The following is a 23,032-nucleotide window of genomic DNA, read 5'->3' as shown; positions in this document are numbered from 1 at the left end:
TGCAAGCCTGAGTCAAAATGAACTGACACTGACTTCATCTACTATAATTTTTTTCTTTGACTTCTTTGTCCTCTAATCTTCTTGAAACTAAAGAGTATACAAAGTGTTCTGCTGGACCAGTGTAACATCCATTCATAGAAGGAAAGAGTGCCAAAGGAAATCCTGATATTATTTGCTGTTTTTTCCAATTCTTTCATTCAAATACACGACCAGCTATTAGGAGGCACTCCAAATGCTAATATGATATGAGCACCAGAGTAGAGAGGAATGATGGTCCAGTGGCTTGGGCACTAGCCTAGGAGTCGGGAGATCTGCAGTCAGTCACTGCTCTGCCACAAACTTCCTGTGTGACCTTGGGAATGTCACCTGGCCTCTCTGTGCCTCAGTTGCCTAGCTGTAAAATTTTCCCTATCTCATGGGCTGCAGTGAGAATAAATACATTAAAGATTGTGAGGTGCTCAAATGCTATGGTAATAGGGGACATATAAAAACCTAGATAAAACCTGGTATAATGTTAGAACTTCATATAAATTCTGAATGTTAATCATGTTGAAAGTGGGACTGTCAGCATAACATTCAAAGTATAACAAGGAACTGTAGAAGCAAGACAGTGCATATTTAGGACTTTTAAGAAATTCTGTCATTGGGGACAAATCTAATCTCTTAGCTCCACAGCACCACAGCACTAGCTCCACAGCAGTAACAGCACTCAGTTACCCTGAGTTAGTGTTAGCTACATATGAGTATTAATTGCTGATGGGTGGTGTGATGGTGTAGACTAGGCCCAAAGGCCCCCTGTTGGAGGCCTCAGGGTTCTTCCAGACCCATCCCAGGACAGGAGCAGTGGAGAGATCCTCCAAGCAGCCTAGAGTGGTTGTGAGGAAGCTGCTGGAATGGGGCTGCTGGAATGGCCAATCAGGGGCCAGGAGGGTCCTATAAAAAGGATCTGCAGAACAGTGCAGCAGTTAGTAATTGTTTGGAGCTGGAGAAGGAGGGACTGTATGGCTTGGCTGGAAGAGCAGCAGGATCATGGACAGCTAAGTGGGGGCAGGGCCTCGGGGAGTGAGAGGCTCCTGGCTGGCTGCTAGGACTGAGCCAAAGACAGTTTGCTAGCAGGGACTGGAGGAGCAATGAAGGAGCTCCTGGCTGGCTGCGGGGATTAAGTGGGGACTGAGCCCGGGGAGGGTCACAGGAAGATAGTGTCTCCAAGGAGAAAGTCCTGAGGATACAGCCCCAAACCAGGGCTGGACCGGTTTAAAGACCGTGGACACACCCAACCAGTGGGGGTGCTTGTGAAAGGTGGGTGCTGACCCTGTTACATGTGGTCATTACTATGTTATTATAAGTCTTATTGTTAGGGTGCTAGTGCTCTTAATATGGACCTTTTCAATTATTGTTTAAATCTAAAGAAACAAAAATACATTGTGTAAGGGGGTGTGGGTTGGATTTGGGAGCCCACCATCCTCAGCACCCTGGCATGGAGCAGAGCCAGGTTTTGCACAAGGTGAATTAGTGAGGTGGATTGAGTGGGAAAGCAGGGGCAAGGTCAGAGGAGCAGCTGCTGCATAAATCCTCTGGTCATCATCCCCTTGCAACAAGTCACAATGCATCAGTGGAACGCTGCTCCAGTCGCTAGCCTGAAGTTTCTCCACAATCTCCCCCCAGCCTCAGAAGAATTCCTTCACCTTTGTCCCCAATATGAAGATGTCCAGCCCACGGAGTGGAATGGACACTGGGTTTTTGCATTTGCATTTGTATTAGATTAATACACTGTCCTTACTAAAGAGAGGTGTTACAGATGACAGGTACATGGATAAGAAACTAGCTAGGAGGTTCAGGAGATTGAAAACCACACAATCTTTTTACTTCTCGCTCAGATCCAGCCTAGAGTGATAGTCTGGCCTGTTTGGCCACTGTAAAATAAGCTGGTGGTCTAAGTCTATTTCTAGAGGAAAGTGTCCAATCATAGAAATTGCCACCACAGCTGGCACTAATAGATGCCTTTTGGGCTGCCCTAGTGAAAAGGCCAAGTATCAAAATGGCGTGAAAGCAGAACTATACTGGTCTTTAGAGACAATCCTTCCAAACGTGTCGTCCGGATCATGGGGGCATGCTTGCACTTCCCATGATGTACCTGTCTATGGGTAACTGCCGATTGCACTTTCTGCTCTCAACCCACCACCCTCTGCAAACACTAAACTTATTTACAAAAATGTAAAATCAGATACAAAATTGTACTAATTTGTAATAAGGTGGCTTGCCCTTTAAGGGTGGAGGGCTGGGGCCAGGCCATCCTGATCACTGAAGGAACTGCTCCAGCTTACCTGTGCCTCATTAACAGCCTGGATGGGGCCTGATGGATAACAACCGATTCCCCTATAAAGGGCAGTAGGATGGTCCACAGGGGGGTTGGGGGGATGTGGTACAGCTGAGAGCACTATAGTGAGTTGGCAGGCTCCTGTATGGAAAACCTTGATACTAGGCGAGCTGAGAGGATAAAGCCAGAAGGCTGAACTCCAACCAAGTAAAGCCTGAGCGTGGATGTTGAATTAGGACTCACTCTTGAAAGGACAGCAGGGAATTCCCTACCTAAGAGAAAAAAATATATTGAATGATGGGGTGGTGAACTGGAGGTTGAGAGAGAGACTTTGGATTGGGAGCCAGCTTTAGAAAGACACAGTGGGGACTCCCTATCTAAGGGGAAAGAGACACTGAACTAAGGTTAGGACCTTATATAGGTTAGTCCTAAATAAAGTAGACCCCAAGAGGGGAATGTTTTAATTACCTTTGGACTGAGTTATTGGGGAACCAAGAGGGGAAAAAGTGGCAGGATGCCACAGTGTGACATCTGGCTGTGAGGGGGCATTCAGGAGATGGCTGATGCTACTACAGAACTATACCCTCACAAATATACACAATCTAGTTCTAAAATCTAATGTTAGTAACCTATGACTAAACAAACATGTTGAGCTTAAATCTGAATGAGAAATTTCTGTGAGATAAAGCCTTTTGTCATAACTTTAAAAAATAGTTCCTGCTTTGATTTTTATTTGCAATATGCAGCTTCTAGCAGGAATTATCACAGAGCTGATGTGGCATATGGGTAGTGTGATATTAAAAATGCCATTAGATATTGAAATACAGCTGCTTCTCACAAAGACAAGCAAACCATAAACTGATCATTTATTCAACTCTTACATAGCACAGAAACCTGAGTTACCCTAAGAAGAAAACTGACAAAAATACTGCAAGAACATAGGAAAATGCCCATATGTCAGAGATCTGAAGATGTCGTCAATAAATCAGGTTTCAGAGTAGCAGCCGTGTTAGTCTGTATCCGCAAAAAGAAAAGGAGTACTTGTGGCACCTGAGAGACTAACAAATTTATTTGAGCATAAGCTTTCATGAGCTACAGCTCACTTCATCAGATCACCTCAGCAAATAAATATATCAGCAGTACAGTTTCTTAAGACTCTTTTCTTCAGTCTCTGGTCATCAGTCTCCTGTGTTGCTCTCTAACTTTCCTTTCTGAAATCATTTATCCATTTTTCTCTTTTCTTGTACAGATGTTGAGAAGGGTCCAATCATCACAGTACACACAGTGCTGCTAACTCTCAGAATTTGATCACAAGTCTCCTGGATTCATATGACTAGGAGAGAATCTTTCATTTAAAAAAAGGTAAGTTTCTAGCCCTCGTGATTACAGAGGAAAGTTTCAAAATCAAAATCCTAATGGCTATGGTACCAGAAGTAATATAAGAAGAATCCAAAAGTCATTTGTAAAGTACTAATGATTTTCAAACCAATGTCATGATTTGAGTGGTGGGATTGGCAATACTGTACTGGCAAAGGCTAGCAGAGGATGAACTCTATGCATTTGCAAAAGGCGAGGCAGAGCAGTTCAGGGGCATGGAGATGTTCTAGTACAGTATATGATACATATGGATTGGAATGTGACCCCCATTTTGGCACCTCTCCCACAGGCTTCTATTTTGGAGCCTGAATCAGCCTCAAGCAGGGGGCGAGGCCCTCTACCCACAAACACTCACCATCTCTATGGTCAAAGCTAGATTGTTCCAAATGATGGGTGGAGTCACATAGCTGAAAACAGAGACTGGAAGCCAGACCTCAGCAGGTAGGGACTATGGGATACATTGAAGATTGAGCATCTCATGTTCTCAGAGCTCTGTGAAGGAAAAGGGCAGGGCCAGAATACAGCCTTTGGGATCCTACTTCTCAGGGAGTTGGGCAGGCAACAGCCCATCAGGAAGAAAAATGCAGAGGGAGAGAGAAGAGTCTCCCACTGATGGTGCCTCAGAGCACCTTCTGCCTGGTCTTCTGTGGAGCCTCAACATCACTAGTGATGTTCACGTGGCATTTGCCTCTGAGGTAGTGTTCCCCTTTCCATTTCCTCTCTTCCCCTCATCAGCATGTTGTCAGGAGTGCTTGCTCCCCCTTCTTGAATGGCTGCTGGATTTTGACAGGAGAGGAGCTCTCCCCTGCATCAGCTTGTCAGTGACCAGTACTTTTAAATCATAAACCCAAGCATTTAACTTCAGTTTGTATTTGTACTTCAGTTGATTGGCGCTTAAAGGCGTTCAGATGTCTAGTAAAGTTATCTTCACTTATTTTTATTGCATACCTACCACTGGAGCAGAGCAACTAATACTGTGGTGAGGGACCACGTGTAGAGTATAAAAACAACCTTTCCCTTAAAAATAGAGGAAAGGCATGAAAATTAGGTAATACATATTTGAAAAATATACTGATTGGGAACTTTTATGAAAATAAGTGTCCAGATGCTGGACCTTCAGCCTTAACGAGATCTATTCATTGCTACACCACTTTTATTGACACATACTTTCTGTGACTTCAGTACAGTTAGTGCATATTCCCTATTTATGTCAAAAATGTCCCGCTGATATCTGTACAATATCTCAACTCTGATACTTGACTTTCCCTACCATATATCCATAGATCTCTCACTGACACTAACAAGATACATATGCTCCTGGAAGTTGACACAAATGGCTGTTCATGCATATAGTGAGAACCACGTTGCAGAATTGAGCACTACTATGTGGAGTAGAAAAAATAACTTTACTCTTAATTGAAAGGTACAGTAGGATAAAACCCCTGCCAGTCATCAGTTAAGAGTAAGTGCAAGTTAGAAAGTCCTAAGTCATCTGTTCAGTCAGTAGCATGCTTAAATGTTGGTGAAGTCAAAATGTTCAAGGTTAAAAATAGACAAAACCAGTAACATAATAGTAGATTACATTACATTTGTATGGTGCCTTGCATCCCAAAGGGTCATAAAGTACTTCACAAATTGTACACACAAACATTCAAAAGTAGTCACCTCTGGCATGGCATGGGGCAATCAGTGATCACACAGCAAGCAAAGGAAGAGAAATGATGGCCAATTTTTTTAAAGGTATCTCAGACCTTTAACACTTTCTCAGAGCGGACAGAATCTCTGCTTTTAACATCTCCTTTGCTACACCATATACAGTAGACTGCAAGCTACTTACCTGGGAAGAATGAAAGGCTGAGTTGACTCTGCTAGGATGTGTTTTATATGAAAATAAGACGCATGCACAGGAAATTGTATATACATTTTTAGGAAGCAGTATATCTCTTTCATGCATCTGGCCATAAACTGAGATACCTTTGGCACAGCAAGGAATAATTACCTGATGTCTGACAAGGAACAGTGAAATTTAAATAGGGATTATAGAAGTGTCTTCGTAAGAAAGCAGTCAGAAAGCAGATATTTAAAATGAATTAGTAAGAAAATAAAAGATAAGAAAGTATAATTGGCTACTACTGAGTTAATTTTGGTGGGCTGTGGCAGGGGATCAAGAGGAAGGTTAGCCATGCTGCTTGATATTCGACTATTTTAGTCCTGGGAAGGAAGAAAAAGCTTTGAAGAGCTGCTGTTAATATAATGTTGGCATGTTTTAAAATATGAGATTACATAAAAGCAAGCAGAGGTGTGGGATACTCATATGATTAACAAGTTGTGTTTTGTTCTGCACAGAGTGCTGCTTTTATAAAAGGAGAGAAGAAACAGCAGTGTGTGTGAGAGAAAAAGATTAGGGTAGATAGGAGTCGAGCTAAGCAAATAGTACAAAAAATTATACAAAAATATTTGTTCAAACTTAGATTAATTTCCTTCAGCGGTGTTTGTATTCCTTTTTTGTTATTGCTGTGAATACACTAGCAAATGAGTTTACTGGCAGGTTCATGAAGATAGCTAATTTTAAGTATCACAGAATATTCATAGAAAGCACATTTCAACTTTGCAATACCTAGTTCTTGCATAAAGAACCTGCTTCAAAGAATTGTACTCATCTAGTCAGGGCATGGAAAAGTACCATGCCCACCTACCATGCCCAAACTGAGTTTGCAATCAGTACAACTCAAGATCTGATTTGTGAATATCAAATACTTGAAGCAGTATTCCCAGTGAATACTTTGTGAACAATCTGTAGCCTAAAATATGTTCACATTAAGCACACATTGAATAAATACTTTCATGAAAGTAGCTTTGATCTGTTCATTCGCAGTTCAAAAAGCAGAAAAATATAGCTGAATTCAACAGATCATTTGCTGTGATGACTAGAGCTCTTAGGTACTATAGTAATACAAATTAATAACCAGTACATTGTCCCACACTAGCTAAGTTCTAACTGCACACAGTTCACCACAGAATTAGTAGTTCTTTAGAGTGCTGTACTGCTTTAGTCTAACTGCTTATTACATAGCAAGTTTCTGGGGACCAGCATACAGAGTAATTTCTCAGTATGAGTGGGATTAAGTCCCTGATAGGATCGGATGTAAGGATTGTCACTTACCCTCTAGAAAAGAATCTCAAATGGTGGAGGCAGCTCGGAAAAATGTTCTGCTGATCTCAAAGCTGGATGGACTGATTCTACTTCAAAATGGAGGCAGCTGCAGAAGTGAGTCTGTGCCTTGAGACCCTGTGCAGACTGAGTTAGACAGCTTATGATTTGTCTATCTATAAAATGATGATATTTAGCTATCTTTCAGAGATATAGGAAACCTTTATTACTTATGTAGCAGCAGGCTATGCCTGATTCTTATGTGAGTAGATGGTCCCGGGAAGTGTTGGAAAGAACCTTCCTTTTGCTTTCTTCAGACTTCACACACAAAGGCTAGGCACCATTGCAACATAAGGACTTGCTCCCTTTGCATTGTGGTTATCAGCTGGCTTCTCTGCCGCTGCTGCCTCCTCCTCCTTCACCTCCTCTCTCTGCTTGGCTGTTAACTGTGAAAGCCAACATTACAGTAACTCCCCTGATTTCTTTGAGAATCATCTGCATTAAAGACTAGATTTTCAAAGGGGTCTCAGTCTAACCTCTAACTGCATGCTAAACATTGTACTTGTGGGTTTTATGTCATTTTCTGTTTGAGTCCTTAAGATTGTGTGTACAGAAGCCACAGGACCTGATTATAGTGGCATAACTAACTCCACTGGCCTAAAAAACATTTCCTCTGATTAACCTGCAACTGAATATACCTGTGTGTCCACACCCTACACACTAATGTCATGTTTGTACAAGACATGCCTTGTACAAGGTATAATTTGCTGGTCAGCGTCATCTTGATAAAATGTGTGGCAACATGGAAGTTAAGATGTCTCTGTATGATGTTGTTAACACATGTTCCAAACCCCACCGCCCTACCCAATCAGAAGTTGGCAACCAGGTCTGTCCTAGACACAGGAGTGTGCTCACCTTAATTTGCATTTAAGAATCAAGCAGGGAGAGGGGGAAAAAAGAAAGCTCAAAGAGGTGAGAAAAAGCCAGCAGGGAACATCCTTCCAAATAAACATTTTTGTCTTTTAGTGCCCAGTTGGAAACATTTTTCAAGAGGGGGACTGAAACTATAAAAACGAGGGACAAACACCCCTGGGCACCCCTCTATCTCTCTGTCCATTGCATTCACTGCACCTGAAGAGACAAAGGAAGCAGGCGTACAGGATGAGCTAATTCCCAAATGACCAGCAGGAGGCGCCACGCCGGTGAGTCTTGGCTCTGCTACACCCCTTCTCACTGGGGCAGACTGCAGTCTGTAATGGCCGCTCATCATGGGCAAGGGGGTCAGACTAGCTGCCTCTGCTTATCCCTGGGCTACACCTCTGCAGCCCCGGTACCTGCATGGGCCTCAGCCTTGGGAGTTGCCAGGCTGGAGCTCCCCAGCTTCTCTTGCACTTAGCCAGCACTGCTCTGCTTCAGGTAACCTATTCCCAGGTAGCTACGTCCTTCTCCCTCCGAGGCTGGAGAGAGACTCTGACCCAGCTTCTCCCTTAGGCCTTCTCATACTCCCAGCCCAGCCCTGCTTGGCTGCCTCAAGCCCACTCCTGTTTGGCTCCCCAAGGCAGCCCTTTCCCAGGGCTGTTTTTAACCCCTACCACACCAGAGCGGGGTGACCGCCCCCCTACAGACCCTGTTCCCAATTTCTTATAAATGCCAAACAACCATTTGGGCTGAAATTTTCTATGTCAGGTTTCTACCTCTTGCTGCATTTTTTTAAATATGCTTCAGCTAAAATGGTTGAGCAATTTTCAGGGGAAATATGCTATTTGGCGACTACATAGATTTGGGCCACTAGGTTGTGCTGCCCTGAGCGGAAGGACAGCCTTACTGATTCTGGCCATTGGGCCATACTGCCCTGAGCAGCAGGGCTACCACCCAGATCCAGGTTATTTGGTCCACCAAATAGCCATTTTGATGACCTCCACAATCTGACACCCAATAATGGGGTGTACCAACCGTGTGACAGTGTTTCACATTCACATGATCCATATAGACCCTGCTGATCCACACTAAAGGTTCCCTAGTGCACTTTAATGTAGTGTACAGTACTATAAAGTTAGCATGCTTTAGAAATCACAACACGGTACTGCACTTTACCCCACCATGGAGACAAGCCCTTAGACTGTAGTAGTGTCCACAGTGTGCTACGCCCTTGCCAGTCACTGAGGAAGACACAGTCCCTGCCCCAAAGAGTGCAGGGATGTTGGTTGAGTGACATTCACACATGTTAGGATTTGGCTAAATAAATCCAACCCACTAGGTGCTACATGCCTTCAACACCTACTAAAAGATGCAAACCTCAATCAAGTAAGGTAGCACTGAATTTTGAAAGAGAGCAATATAGATGTATATACAAAATAGCCAATAAGCGGGGATGACAACCAATTGTTATAGTCTCCTTCTCATACAGAGACTATAATCACATAAAGGCAAAGATTTTTAAAAATGGGAGCATGGACATAAATGAATGAATTTTCAAACTATAAGGCAGTGGTTTAACTACACAGGGCTAGAGTCACAAGGAGACTAAAAGCCTCATTCGGCACCCAAGTTAAACATTTATGTGCCACTGACTTTCACAAAGCTGCTGCTCAGCTGCCACCTAACCCTGTAAGCTCCCTAAGTTTCTGCCAGGTTAGTACCCTTCTCACCTAAGTTTCCACTGGTAGACAGGTGCAAAATTCCCTAAGCCCTGATGCTGCCAAGCTGCTCAGCACCCAGCTCATGAATAGGAGATTCTCAGTTCAGACATTTCCCTGCCTATCTTTCCTGGAGGGTCTGATCCGGTAGGCATACTTAGCACAAAAAACAGCTGGGGTGAGAATTTTGGAGATTGGTTGGTGCATACACAGAATCATAGAAATGTAGGACTGGAAGGGACCTCAATAGGTCAACTAGTGCAGTCTCCTGCACTGAGGCAGAACTAAGTATTGCCTAATATCATCCTCGAGCGGCATTTGTCTAATCTGGTCTTCAAAAGCTCCAGTGATAGAGATTCCACAACCTCCCTAGGTAATTTTTTCCAATATTAACTGTCCTTACAATTAGGAAGTTTTTCCTAATGTTTAACCGAAGTCTCTTCTGCTGCAATTTAAGCCCATTACTTCTTGTCCTGTTCTCAGTGGATGAAGAGAACAACTTATCAACATTTTACGTACTTGAAGACTTCTGATGCCCCCTCCCTCCCCCGCCCTTAGTCATAACTTCTCCAGATTAACCAAACTTATTTTTTTCACTCTTTCCTCTTGAGTCATGTTTTTTAGACATTTCATAATTTTTGTTGCTTTCCTGTGGACTTTCTCCAATTTGTCCACATCTTACTTGAAGTGTGGTGCCCAGAAATGGAACTACTCCAGTTGGGGCCTTACCAGTATTGAGTAGAAGAATTACTTCTCATGTCTTGCTTAAAACACTCCTGCTAATATATCACAGAATGACTTTTGCTTTTTTTTTTTGTAACACTATTACGTTGACTCATTTAGTTTGTGTTCCACTATAACCCCCAGATCCTTTTCTGCAGTTCTCCTTCCTAGACTGACATTTCCTATTTTTTCTTTTTACAGTTGATTATTTATTCCTAAGAGTAGTACTTTGCATTTGTCTTTATTGAATTTCATCCTATTTATTTCATATCATTGTGACGGGTTCTGTCACAGAAACCCCCTTGGGACTGTCACCTGATGTGCTGAGACTACCTCTGAGCCCGTTTTGTCTGCCAGTTTGGACTTCCAGAACCCTGCCTTGTTGAGCCAGACACCAGTCTGCTCCAACACAGACCCACGGTCTGAACCACATGCCCCAAAGCTGCAGACTTAACAGAAAACAGCTTAAGTGCTCTTGTCTCTAGCACCCAGACACCCAACGGGATCCAACCCCAAATAAATCCGTTTTACTCTGTATAAAGCATATACAGGGTAAACTCATAAATTGTTCGCTCTATAACACTGATAGAGAGATGCACAGCTGTTTGCTCCTCCAGGTATTAATTACTTTGGGTTAATTAATAAGCAAAACATGATTTTATTAAGTATAAAAAGTAGGATTTAAGTGGTTCCAAGTAATAACAGACAGAACAAAGCAAGTTACCAAGCAAAATAAAACAAAACATGTAAGTCTAAGCCTAATACATTTAAGAAAGTGAATACAGGTAAATCTCCCCCTCAGATGTTCCAATAAGCTTCTTTGGGCCCAGACTAGGATGAAGTCTAGTCTGTGAATCCTTTCCCCTGGTACAGTCCTTGTTCAAGCTCAGGTGGTAGCTAAGGGATTTCTCATGACTGGAACCTCTTCTGTTCTGTTCCACCCCCTTATATAGCTTTGGCACAAGGTGGGAATCTTTTGTCTCTCTGGGTCCCCACCCTTCCTTCTAAATGGAAAAGCACCAGGTTTAAGATGGATTCCAGTACCAGGTGACATAGTCACATGTCCTGTGAGATCCCAAGCCTTCATTCTTCCTAGCCTGACTCATAGGAAGGCTTGCAAGTAAACAGAGCCATTTACAACCAATTATCTTAGTTGATGGGAGCCATCAAGATTCCAAGCCACCATTAGTGGTCCACACTTTGCATAATTACAATAGGCCCTCAGAGTTATATTTCATTTTTCTAGTTTCAATACAAGAATGATACATTTATACAAATAGGATGACCACACTCAGTAGATTATAAGCTTTGTAATGATACCTTACCAGAGACCTTTTGCATGAAGCATATTCCAGTTACATTGTATTTACACTCATTTTCATAAAATCATATGGAGTGCAACATCACAACCATTTCTCCAGTTTCTCAAGATCATTTTGAATTCTAATACTGTACTTGAACCCCTTCCAGTTTGGTATCATCTATAAGTGTACTCTCTATGCCATTATCTAAATTATTTATGAAGATATTGAATAGAACTGGACTCAGGACAGATCCCTGTGGGACCTCACTTAATATGCCCTTCCAGCTCAGTTGTGAACCATTGATAACTACTGAGTATGGTTTTCCAACCAGTTGTGCATCCACCTGATAGTAATTTCATCTAGGCTATATTTCTCAAGGTTTGTTTATGAGAAGGTCATGTAAGACAGTATCAAAAGCCTTTAAAAAGTCAAGATATATAACAGCTACTGCTTCCCACTATCCACAAGGCTTGTTATCCTGTCAGAGAAAGATATTAGGTTGGTTTGACATGATTTGTTCTTGACAAATCCATGTTGACTGTTACTTATCACCTTATTTTCTTCTAGGTGAATATAAATTGATTATTTGCTCCATTATCTTTGAGTACGAAAGCTAAGCTGATGGGCTCTAATTCCCTGGGTTGTCCTTATTCTCTTCTTATAGATAGATACTGTATTTGCCCTTTTCCAGACCTCTGGGATCTCTCCCATCCTCCACAAGCTCTCAGAGATAATCGCTAATGGCTCAAAGATCTCTTCAGCCAGTTCCTTAAGTATTCTAGGATGTCTTTCATAAGGCCCCGTAGACTTGAAGATGCCTAACTTGTTTAAGTAATTCTTAACTTGTTTCTTTCCTATTTTAGCCTCAGATCCTACCCCATTTACACTGATGTGCACTATCAGTCATCTAATGACTGCTAACTCTTCCGGTGAAAACTGAAACAAAAAAGGCCGTTTCCTTTCCTCACTGAATAATGGGCCTACTCTGTCCTTGGTCTTTCTCTTGTTTCTAATGTATTTGTAAAATGTTTTCCTGTTACCCTTTTGTGTCCCTAGCTAGTTTAATCTCACATTGTGTCTTGGCCTGTCTAATTTTCTCTTCATGCTGGCAGTGTCTTTCTATATTCATCCTTCATAATTAGACCTAGTTTCACTTTTTGTATGACTCTCGAGTTTCAGGTCATTGAAAATCTCTTGGTTAAGCCCGGTTGGTCTCTTGCATGCTTTCTATTTTTTCTATGCATTAGGATAGTTTGCTCTTGTGCCCATAATAATGTCTCTTTAAAATCCAGCCAATTCTCTTGAACTCTTTTTCTCTTAGTCTTGCTTCCCAAGGGATCTTACCTACCAGTTCTCTGAATTTGCTAAAGCTTGTCTTCTTGAAATCCATTGTCTTTAGTTTTCTGTTTTCCCTCCTACCTGTTCTACTTGCATGTCCTGTTGTACTCACAAGCCCAGTGGCTAGGGCCCTCACGAGATATGGAAAATTGAAGTTTGAATCTCCACTATGCCTTATTTGAAGCAGGGGCTTTAATCCAGAAAAGTGCCCTAATGAGGCCGTTGACTATTCTGGGGAATAGCCCTCTCAGTTTCTCCCTCTGAAGATGTTTCACTTTGTATAAATAATTAAATATTCATTGGAGCAGGGACTTGAACTGATTCTCCCACATCCCAGGCTGAGTGCACTAACCACAGGACCACAGAGTCATGGTCTTGTTTTTTTGTTCCCCTGTGGGAATTTAACTATTTACAGAAAGTGAAAATGCTTCAACAGGACGGATTGAGAGAGACCCACAGTAGGAGTTAGGCACTGAAACACAAGTTCTTTTTGTGAATTTAGCCCACAGATCTTACTGATGCTAATGGGAGTCAGGCAACTAAATTGCTGTGTGCCACTCTTAAATTGTACCCCACAACCTGTCTACCAAATACCTCCACCCTGAAAATAAAACAAATGTTTGCTCTTTGGATCTCTGCCCCACACAGGGTGACCAGATAGCAAGTGTGAAAAATCAGAATGGGGGTAAGGGATAATAGGATCCTATATAAGAGAAAGCCCTGAATATTGGAATTGTCCCTATAAAATCAGGACATCTGGTCACCCCTAGCACCACATCATATCAGTGCACTCAGATGTTTTGGGTGAAGCTTGCCAATCACACACATCTATAGGTACTGATCTTTTACCTCTGCTGTAAATTGATCCTGTGCACACCTGTCTGACACACAGCCTGCACACACTCACTTTTAAGCCCAGATGAAAAGCAAGACATACTGTTACTCTTCCATTAGATAAGGGAATAACAAGGTGATTGATAGGTGTTTGATTCTGAAAACTAGCCTACACTCTTTCCCTCTTTTTCACTGACCAGAGTAGTCTGCTATTCAACAAATCCTAATCAGAAAAGGAAAGCAAGAGATGATTCACTACTAGCAAGCAAACCCAGACTATGGCCCTAACTTTAAATAAAGTCTGTAAGGGATTGGGAAGGTTGCTCACAATCCCCTCTCTGTTGGCTGGGTGGACTGAAGGAGAGGATGTGGTCAGCTGGAAAAGGGTTAGAGCTGGGTGTCACATTCTGGGGTGCAATTCAGACCAGTGAGGGGTTGTGCCTTCCTTGTAACAGATTTCAGAGTAACAGCCGTGTTAGTCTGTATTCGCAAAAAGAAAAGGAGTATTTGTGGCACCTTAGAGACTAACCAATTTATTTGAGCATATGCTCAAATAAATTGGTTAGTCTCTAAGGTGCCACAAGTACTCCTTTCTCCTTGTAACAGAGTGCCTCAAAGTGCTCTGCTGCTGTGGTTCTCTTGTCTGGATGCTTCCACCCAGCATACAACCCTGCAGGGAGTGTCTAAGCAGCTCTGACTCAGCAATTCTGATTCCAGCAGCCTGCTTGTCACACCCCTGCCACGCTCTGGCCTCCACCAGCCTTGGTTACACCTGGCAAGATGACACCAAAACCCCCAGTCCCACATTTTCCCCAAATCATGTGCTCTGCAATGTCCTGCCCTCTCCTGCATTATTCAGAGAGGTGTTAAGATTTGTTTGTTCCTTTTAAAGATAAATACTTAGCAGCTGGCCCCGCTATCTGGAGTTAATGTTCACTTCAAATCAAACTTAGATGAAAAGTAAAACAAGTTTATTAACAAAAGGAGAGAGGACTTAAAGTGACTTCATGTAGAAGACCTGCATGTAGAGCAGGGATTTGCATTTGAGCCTCTGACCTCTCAGATGAGTGCTGTAACCAGCAGGCTACAGAGTCATTCTTTCTCCCTGTTGTGAATATCCAAGTACTTTGTACAAAGTGGAGCAGCTTCAACAGGAGAGGTTGAGACACACTTGTCCCCAGGTCCTTACAGACCAATGGTTAGGGCACTCTCATGGGAGATGAGACCCACGTTCAAATTTTCCCTACTCCACATCAAGCAGAGGAGGGAACTGAAGCTAGGTCTCCCATAACCTGGGTGGGTGTGCTAACCACTAAGCTAAAATTTGTAAGGGTGGAATCCCCTCCCGCTGTCTCCTGACTCTAACCCTTTAAAAATGCTCATATATTTAATTTGACCTGAAACACTTTGTCAATTTGCCAACATTTTTGGCATTTTTTGGCATTTCTTCAGGTCGAACCAATTGTTTGTTTTTCAGAACTGCCAGAGAACCAAAAAATCAGTTATTCACTGAGCTCCACCTATAGCCCATTTTCTGTCCAACTTACATCTGCTATGTGCAGTGTCTTGTACCACGCTTACGTCACCATGAAATTTGATCAAGTATGTGCTAATATTCCATTGATTTAAATGGAAAGCTGATTGAGCCCAGGCAGTGGAGTGGAATTCTAATCTGATATCACGCCCGAGAGAGACTGAAGACACACACAGTATATTAAAAGGCCATGGAAGAAAATCAATGCCATGGTCAGTAATTATACAGTATCGATTAATTGAGGCTAGAGGCAGGGGATTAAGCACAGCACAATCCTATATACAGTTTAGAGATTCTGATTGCATGAACAGCTGGAAGCAAAGTCCTCCTGGACTACAAGAAATTGAAGGTCATACCATATATGTCATTGGCAAGGCTGTCTTCCCTAGAATTTCAGTAAGGGGTCAGATTTCACTTATCACGGTTTATGCAAGAGGTTATGAACATGTGAATGGTCACCTTGAACACCTTGCAGGCTGTTAAGAGTTGACCTGAATGCCATATGGCATTTCATATGTAACTTTTTATAGGTTTTTTTTCAATGAAGTCTTGTATTTTTTTCATGACATTAATGTCATGATAATGTGGGCATCCCAATATACTTTTTCCTCATGGGTACCTCTACTAGGTGGTAAATAATATCCAGGACTATTTGTCTACAGGGCTTCCTCTATCTGATATTTGGATGAATAGTTTTATTGAATAGTAGAGAAAGTGACAGAGGCATTGATTTGATTCTGCCTTGGACTGGAATCAAACATGAGCTCTTACTTTTTGTTTACACTTGCAATATCCTATCCTTGTCTCAACAATCTAACAGGGCAAAACTCCTGAACTGGTACTGACCAATGGTGGTCTTGTAAGAACCTGGTAATACCTTTAAATTTAAAATGAGCATCCTTTAAATTCTAACAAAATGCTTTTGATAGAAACGTTTCCATAAACAAGGTAGTATTAGGACACTCTCTTCCCACTTCTATGCCATAACTAGGCTTCTGAAACGGTGCTAGTCATATCAGAAATCAGGGCCAATGAATGAAAAATCTTCTAGAGGCAGGCAAAATAGAAAAATCCAAGCTGCAAACCAAAGAGCAGGCCCTTCAGTTACTAACCAAATCATTTGCATTTAAAGGAAAACACCAAGTGTTTTCCTGGTTGTTATGGCAAATGAAAGTGCATAAAGTCATATAATCAGAACAGCTTTTACTCTTTTCCTGGTGTTATGTACATAATATCTTAACAATCAAAACTCAAATAATACCCCTTAAGCTAAGTGCCGCTTAGTTTGACACGTGGCTAGGGATAGGGTGGAACTACTTGCTTCATCCAAGGCTTTCTGTAATCTGGGAGCCAAGATTTCATGATTATTTTTAGTTATTTATTTTTTTCAAAACCAGCTCTGTCACCAAGCCGGTTTAAACTTGAGCAAGCCATTTAGTGCTAGATTCTCCATCTCTTGGGCCCAGATCCAAAAAGTTTTTAGGTGCAAAACTCCAGCTCGGCTGCTGCCTAACCTGTAGGTGGTGTGGTGCCCGTTTCTGAGCATGCCTACCAGATCGAGTTCCATTCAAAATCTGGCAGTGGCAGCACTCCAGTGATTAGAGAATCCCCCTGAGAGGTGTGGGAGACTCCTGTTCAAATCCTCGCAGGCAGAGGGCAGAATCGAAGGTGGGTCTCCCAGATGAGAGCTCTAACCACTGGGCTAAAAGCTGTAGGGAGGGCACCACCTTCTTTCTCTTTCCTTCCCTCCTCCCCTGCATTTTTTTTTTTGATGGAGTGAGGCAGGTGCCTAACTCATTCTCACAGAAGACAACTTAGGTGCCTAAGTCTCCTGGCTTCAGGAGAGAGGTTCTCAGTTATGGATCACTAGCAGAGATAGGCATCTAAGTACAGGCTGCAAGGAGATACTTCTCTCTGTGAGAGGAGATGGGCTTAGGGCACACCTCTGTCCTTGGCATCTCCCATTGGTTAGCTTACACATCCAGTGTGGTGGCTTTTTTGGATCACATTCTGTAGCCATGTAATAATTCTGAGACAAAGGGGTAAGGAATTGTCTGCAGAAACGCAAGAGACCTATGGGCCTAGACCTAGAAAAATAGCTTGAGCAGTTACCATAAGCATAATGCATAACCTGAGTAGAGTAGTTGCTTAATAAGTTTGCATAAATAAGTGATCCAATAGTGGCCTTAAGTTACAAGTTGGCACACAACTTTATTTTGTAATAATCACAAGTGCTGGAAATACTGACAGGTAACTGCAAGAAGGCAGTTGTACTGGTTTAGAGAATTTTTGGAGGGGAACATCTTTTAATGACCTTAACCTCATTAATAGACTAACCTATAGGATAAGGACACCCCAGCATTATGAGGGTGAGGAAGTTAAGATATGGTGATGGAGGAAGGAGCTATTCATGCATATACATATAGAACATCGAGGCCTATAAAACGTCTGGTCTTCGGTAGATTTGTTGGAGTTCTTAATTGGAATGCCAGAGTTAGACTAGGATCTACCTCAACCCATAGAGCTCTCTCCAAGATCAGAGTGAGTATATACATGTAATGGTGCAGGTCATTCTTATAGTGTTATATTATTTCATACTATTTTCACATTGGAGTATGAAATTTTTAGACAAATCTATTTGCTAAAATTCACGGTGATTTTTAGTATTCACAAGCATTTTGTAAATCCAGAAACAAGATGAATACTTACAAATAAATGAATACTTCATACATTATTACAAAAAGAATTTGTTCTTTCATTTAAAAATATTCACAAAGCAGGGCTTTTCAGTGGTGGTGTGTTTTATTATTCAACCAGCTGTTGTGCTAGGTATCACTAACAAGTGAGCACTCCCAGTGTGATGGTGGTGTAGGCTCAGAGGCCCCCTGCTGGAGGCCTCAAGGTCCTACCATACCCGATCCAGGAAAAGAGCAGAAGAGAAGTTCTCTAAGCATCCGAGAGTGGTTGCAGGGAAGTAGCCAATGAGGGAGGCTGCAGGGAGCAGCCAGTCAGGGCCCAGCAGGCTCACATAAAAGGATTGGCAGGGCCAGAGTCAATCAGTTGCTGGCTGGAGCTGGAGGAGAGAGAACTGTGTTCCTGCCTGGTTGAAAGAGCAGCAAGACTAGTGCTGGCAGGGATCGGTGGAGCAAGAGAAAGCTCCTGGCTGGCTGCTGGGACTGAGCCTAAGACAGTTGCCAGCAGGGACCGAGGATGCAAGAGAGAGATTCTGGCTGGCTGTTGGAACTGAGCTCAGGGAGGGCTGCAAGAAGACAGTGTCTCCAGGGAGGAAGCCTGGGGGATATGGCCCCAAAGAAGGGTCAGGACAAGTTAAAGACTGTATACCCTGGAAGGGGTTTCTTCTGTTTCACATGCAGACTGAGAGAGAGACTCGGCTGGAGGGCTGGATCACTGAAAACCTGCAGATATACCTGACCAGCAGGGGTTGCTTGTGAGAGAATAATTGCTAAATACTAAGGCCTGATCTACACTGGGCGGGGGAGGGGGGGATGCACGGAATTGATCAAGTTACATAACTTCAGCTACATGAATACTAAGCAACAATGGGAATACTAAACAACTGGAGGAGTGGCATGTGAACCATATCCTACCCAGCAGTTAGTATAAAAGCTGAAATGGCAAACTTTTCTGGAGAAGGGAGTGTAGGTAAAACTCTCTCCCTCAAAGAGGTGAAAAATGCATCTGATGAACCCAGAGAGATACAAAATAATCACACCCCAATGTCTCCTCATGAAGGTGAGTTCAATTTTCTAAAATTGTGTTGGTATGTGATTAATTGGGATATATGGCTTTCGCTGTTTACAAAGGAAGCGGCTCTCTAGCTCTTCAAGACTGGATTCCCCGTTCCAGTCTCAAAAATACTTATTATCTAGTGTGAGTAACCATGTCTCAGTTTACCAGAACTTTTGCTCATTCTGGATTAAGCAGCAGTCAGAGCACTCCATGTTATGATCCCTAGATTTTGTATCCTCCCCCTAGCTGCTGTGAACTTTTCTGACACTTTGTCAATTTTATTGTGCAGTGACTGCATGAAGTCACCTCTCAACTCCCTTACCCAAGCTACAGGGAAGGCTCTGCACTGAAGAATCATGACCAGATAGAGCTAGCCTGAACAACTGCTCCATGCTCCTTTTAAAAAGTCATTTTATCCATCCTGCAATATTTTTCATCTTAGGCTAGGAAAACTCAATATGTTGCAATATTATTGACTCCTTGGGACTGGAGCATGAGTGCTAGGTCTCATTTGCATATGAATGTACCTACATTTACATTTCATATCACTAATAACTAGACAACTTTCAATCTGCTTCTAGTTGTCTGTATCTTTATTTGTGTTAGTGGAGTGCCTCGGAGTACAAGTCACAATAAAATTAAAGATATTTAGTGACATTGAAATGTTACCTCTACCTCACTGTAATGCTTAGAATGCAGAGGACTTTTTATTAACAGAATGAGGCAGGTGTAGCATTCCATAGTAGACTTGCTCATTCCAGCATGATAATCGCCTCCCAGGAAGCCATCGAGATTTCATATCAAATATGTGAGTTACACATAACCCCTGTTTGTGGGCTCATTTAATTGAAGTAACACATCATGAACGAAAAGGATGAATATTGGTCTTAATTTAAACCTCCAAATTTAAACAAATAATTAATGGGTGATTTTTTTCTACCTTTACATTTTCAGCCAGTGCAAACATAGAGAATTATAGATTGTATTACTGTTGTGTTATATAGATACTGGGGAGGAAAAGGAACTATGTTGACTTCAGAGGGCTCCCCTCATACCCCCGTATTTCCATTTAAAAACGAAGTGGACTATCCATGCAATGTCTGCATTCGTGCTATTTGGTTTTAATCTAATTTCCTTTGAAGTTAAGAAGCGGAGTCCAGGAATGTGGAAAAAGGTGATGCAACAGCCCTGCAAGGTTTAATGATCCCTGCCTGTCACATGCCCCCTACTTTTTCCACAAACTGTACTTGCCCCCCATCTCCCACAAATCATCATCGGTGAACTCCTGGCAAATGCTCAGCGTTTCCATTACCTTGGTAGCCACCTCTCCCAGACAGCCAGTCTTGATGTGGAGATCGAACATAGGCTCCATTGTGCCTTTGGAAAGTTGCTTCATCGTGTCTTTATTGACACAGAGCTGCAGATGGAAACAAAGGTCCTGGTCTACAATGCAGTAGTTATCCCCACTCTTCTATATGGATGCTAGACATGGATGACATACTGAAGCCATCTTAGGCGTCTGGAGTGGTACCAACAGCGCTGCCTTAGGAAAATTCTCCATATCGGATAGGAAGATCATCACACTTATGCCAGCATTCTCTCTGCAGTTAACATCACCAGAGTTGAGGCGAAGATTATGAAACATCAACTTCGCTGGGCTGGCCATTGTGTGCAGATGGCAGATACTCGCCTTCCGAAGCAAGTCCTCTTTTCTCAGCTTAGTCATCGTAAGAGAACTCGTGGGGGACAGAGGAAACAGTGCAAGGAACTCTGAAAGCATATCTTAAGAGGGGAGGCATTGACTCTACGAATTGGGAGGAGCTGGCTGGCAATAGACTGCAATGGTGTTTCATCACACATCAAGCCTCAGCCTGTTTTGAAGAGAATCACCTTGCTCAAGAGGCTAAGAAATAGCAGAGGAGGAACGAAAGTATACAGTATGCTGGCTGAGAGTTGTGCTCTGTGGAAAAACCTGTAGAGCACAGATTAGACTCCTCAGCCATCTTAAGTCTCATCAGTGATTCTTCCCCCGGCAGACATCATCCTTGTATTGAGGGATAGCCAACGATCACATGGCTGAGTGGGATATATATAAGGAAGAGGAAACTGGGCCTTCAGGCTGTTTTCTTCCCTTCCAGGTTGATGGAGGCAAGGGAAAACTTCTGGGGAATGTAGCCAATATTTGTCAGTTGAAGTGTTTTGTTTTTGGTATTAGCTCTTTTTTTTTTTTTTTTTTTAAGTGCTCAAAGATGAGGGCCTTTAAAGGAATAGGGCATAGTGTTTGCTTCCTTTCTTGGGCTAGTGAAATAGCCCACTAGGTTATATGGTGTTCAGAGGCAAAAGATAGGCTAACTAATACACAAAAGCAGATCAATGGCTTTTATGAAGGTTACTCTGAAAACTCGTGGTTTTTTTTACTAACTAGCTTTGAACTGGGAAATATCAGCACAAATTCAAAGTTTAAATATGTTCAAAAGGCAAACTAATAACTCCAAAAATAGGGTTGCCAATCCAAAGTTGTATTTTTTATAACATACCATTGTTCTTACTGGTGAAAAGATGTCCAGGCCTGTCCCTGGAGTATTGATGTGAACAGTCTTTATGCAGACACAACTCCTGGATCCATTTGAAAGATTTAAATTAACTTTGTCACAAGTTAAAATGGATTGCAGATGTGAAATAGGACCTCTTCCCTCCCTCCCCATGAACTAAGTTGAAATCTGAGTATAAATAAATGCAAATGCTTTTGTGATAAAGAATACAAAAGCACAAATACCTGAATTGTAAATGGATTTATTTTAACACTCTATGCTTGACATTTTGGTCTGACAATGAAAAGGCTACATTCATTTCCTGCCATGGTTGGCTTACGCTGCTGTCCACATGTACGGTGTTAACACTCAGGAGGCATGGTATAGACGGTTTTGTTTTTTTTTTCTCAAAACTCCCTCTCATTATAAAGAAGAAATCATTCCTTTCTTAAAATACTCTATTTTTATAGCTTTCAGAGTGGTAGCCGTGTTAGTCTGTATCAGCAAAAACAACGAGGAGTCCTTGTGGCACCTTAGAGACTAACAAATTTATTTGGGCATAAGCTTTCGTGGGCTAGAACCCACTTCATTTGCCTGGGAGTTCCACCACAAGTAAAAATAGTTAGAAGCCTGCCAAGTATTTTTATTTTAAATTTCATTGGGTTACAAAATAGGGAATAACGCATCTGAATTCTTAGAAGTTAAGCTGACGTTTGACAGCAGAATAACATAGAACTTTGCTTAAATAAATGTAAGCTGTAGTATGCATCCGATGAAGTGAGCTGTAGCTCACGAAAGCTCACGCTCAAATAAATTGGTTAGTCTCTAAGGTGCCACAAGTACTCCTTTTCTGTTCTCTCTAAAGCTGTATATATTGACTATAACTTAACATCTGATCAGTGACAGATATACAGCTGTATAGTTTAATTCGTTTAGCAGGAATATAATATATACATTATAAAGTTATCTAGAGCATCTTCACAGCTAAATACTATAGAAATGCAATATATCTGGACATGAAAGGTGAAATTCTGAGGAAATTACAACCCATACAGAATGCACCCATACAGAATACAACCCATACAGAATACTGATTACCATAAACACCTCAGATTTTGCTTACACTCACTACACCATGTCCCCCCAGAATATATATATATCTGGTGGGGTGCTGTACACAGATAAAGATGTGCTCATGGCTCAAAGGAGTTTAAAAATCTAAGGGTTTGTTGTGCAAGGTGCTGAGTACCTTCTGCTCCCATTGTCAATGGGAGTGGACGGAATCCAGCACCTTTCAGAAGATCCTTAGCACCTTTCAGGGATCAGATTTTAACATGGACAAAAATATGTCAGTCCATACAATTTCATATACACATTAAGCTCATGTCTACATTGGTTGAGGATCAAATCTGCATGCAAACTGTGTTTTGTTTGTTTGATAAAAGGCATGAGTGTGGCAAGGCAGATAATGGATTATCACCAATAATCTTTGAGAAGGAATTTGGATGTGGGGAGACCACTTTAAAGTCAACTTTAA

At 42.0% G+C, this 23,032-nt stretch overlaps 1 long non-coding RNA gene across 2 annotated transcripts in view; it reads left to right on the top strand.

Moving 5' to 3' along the window:
- Positions 1–963: 963 nt before the first annotated feature.
- The window catches only part of LOC122465450, a 30,097-nt gene continuing 8,028 nt past the window's right edge, over positions 964–23,032 (top strand). The window contains exons 1-4 of one of the 2 annotated variants that reach the window (XR_006290335.1): positions 964–1,299; positions 3,567–3,679; positions 6,865–6,962; positions 7,872–8,047. This is a non-coding gene — a long non-coding RNA (uncharacterized LOC122465450). The remainder of the gene's footprint in view (positions 1,300–3,566; positions 3,680–6,864; positions 6,963–7,871; positions 8,048–23,032) is intronic. The other variant, XR_006290336.1, reaches the window with a different exon arrangement.

Source organism: Chelonia mydas, chromosome 4, assembly GCF_015237465.2.
Source record: "Chelonia mydas isolate rCheMyd1 chromosome 4, rCheMyd1.pri.v2, whole genome shotgun sequence".
Classification (NCBI taxonomy): Eukaryota; Metazoa; Chordata; order Testudines; family Cheloniidae; genus Chelonia; species Chelonia mydas.
Note: the sequence above shows the minus strand (reverse complement) of the source record. Positions and strands in the feature narration are given on the sequence as shown.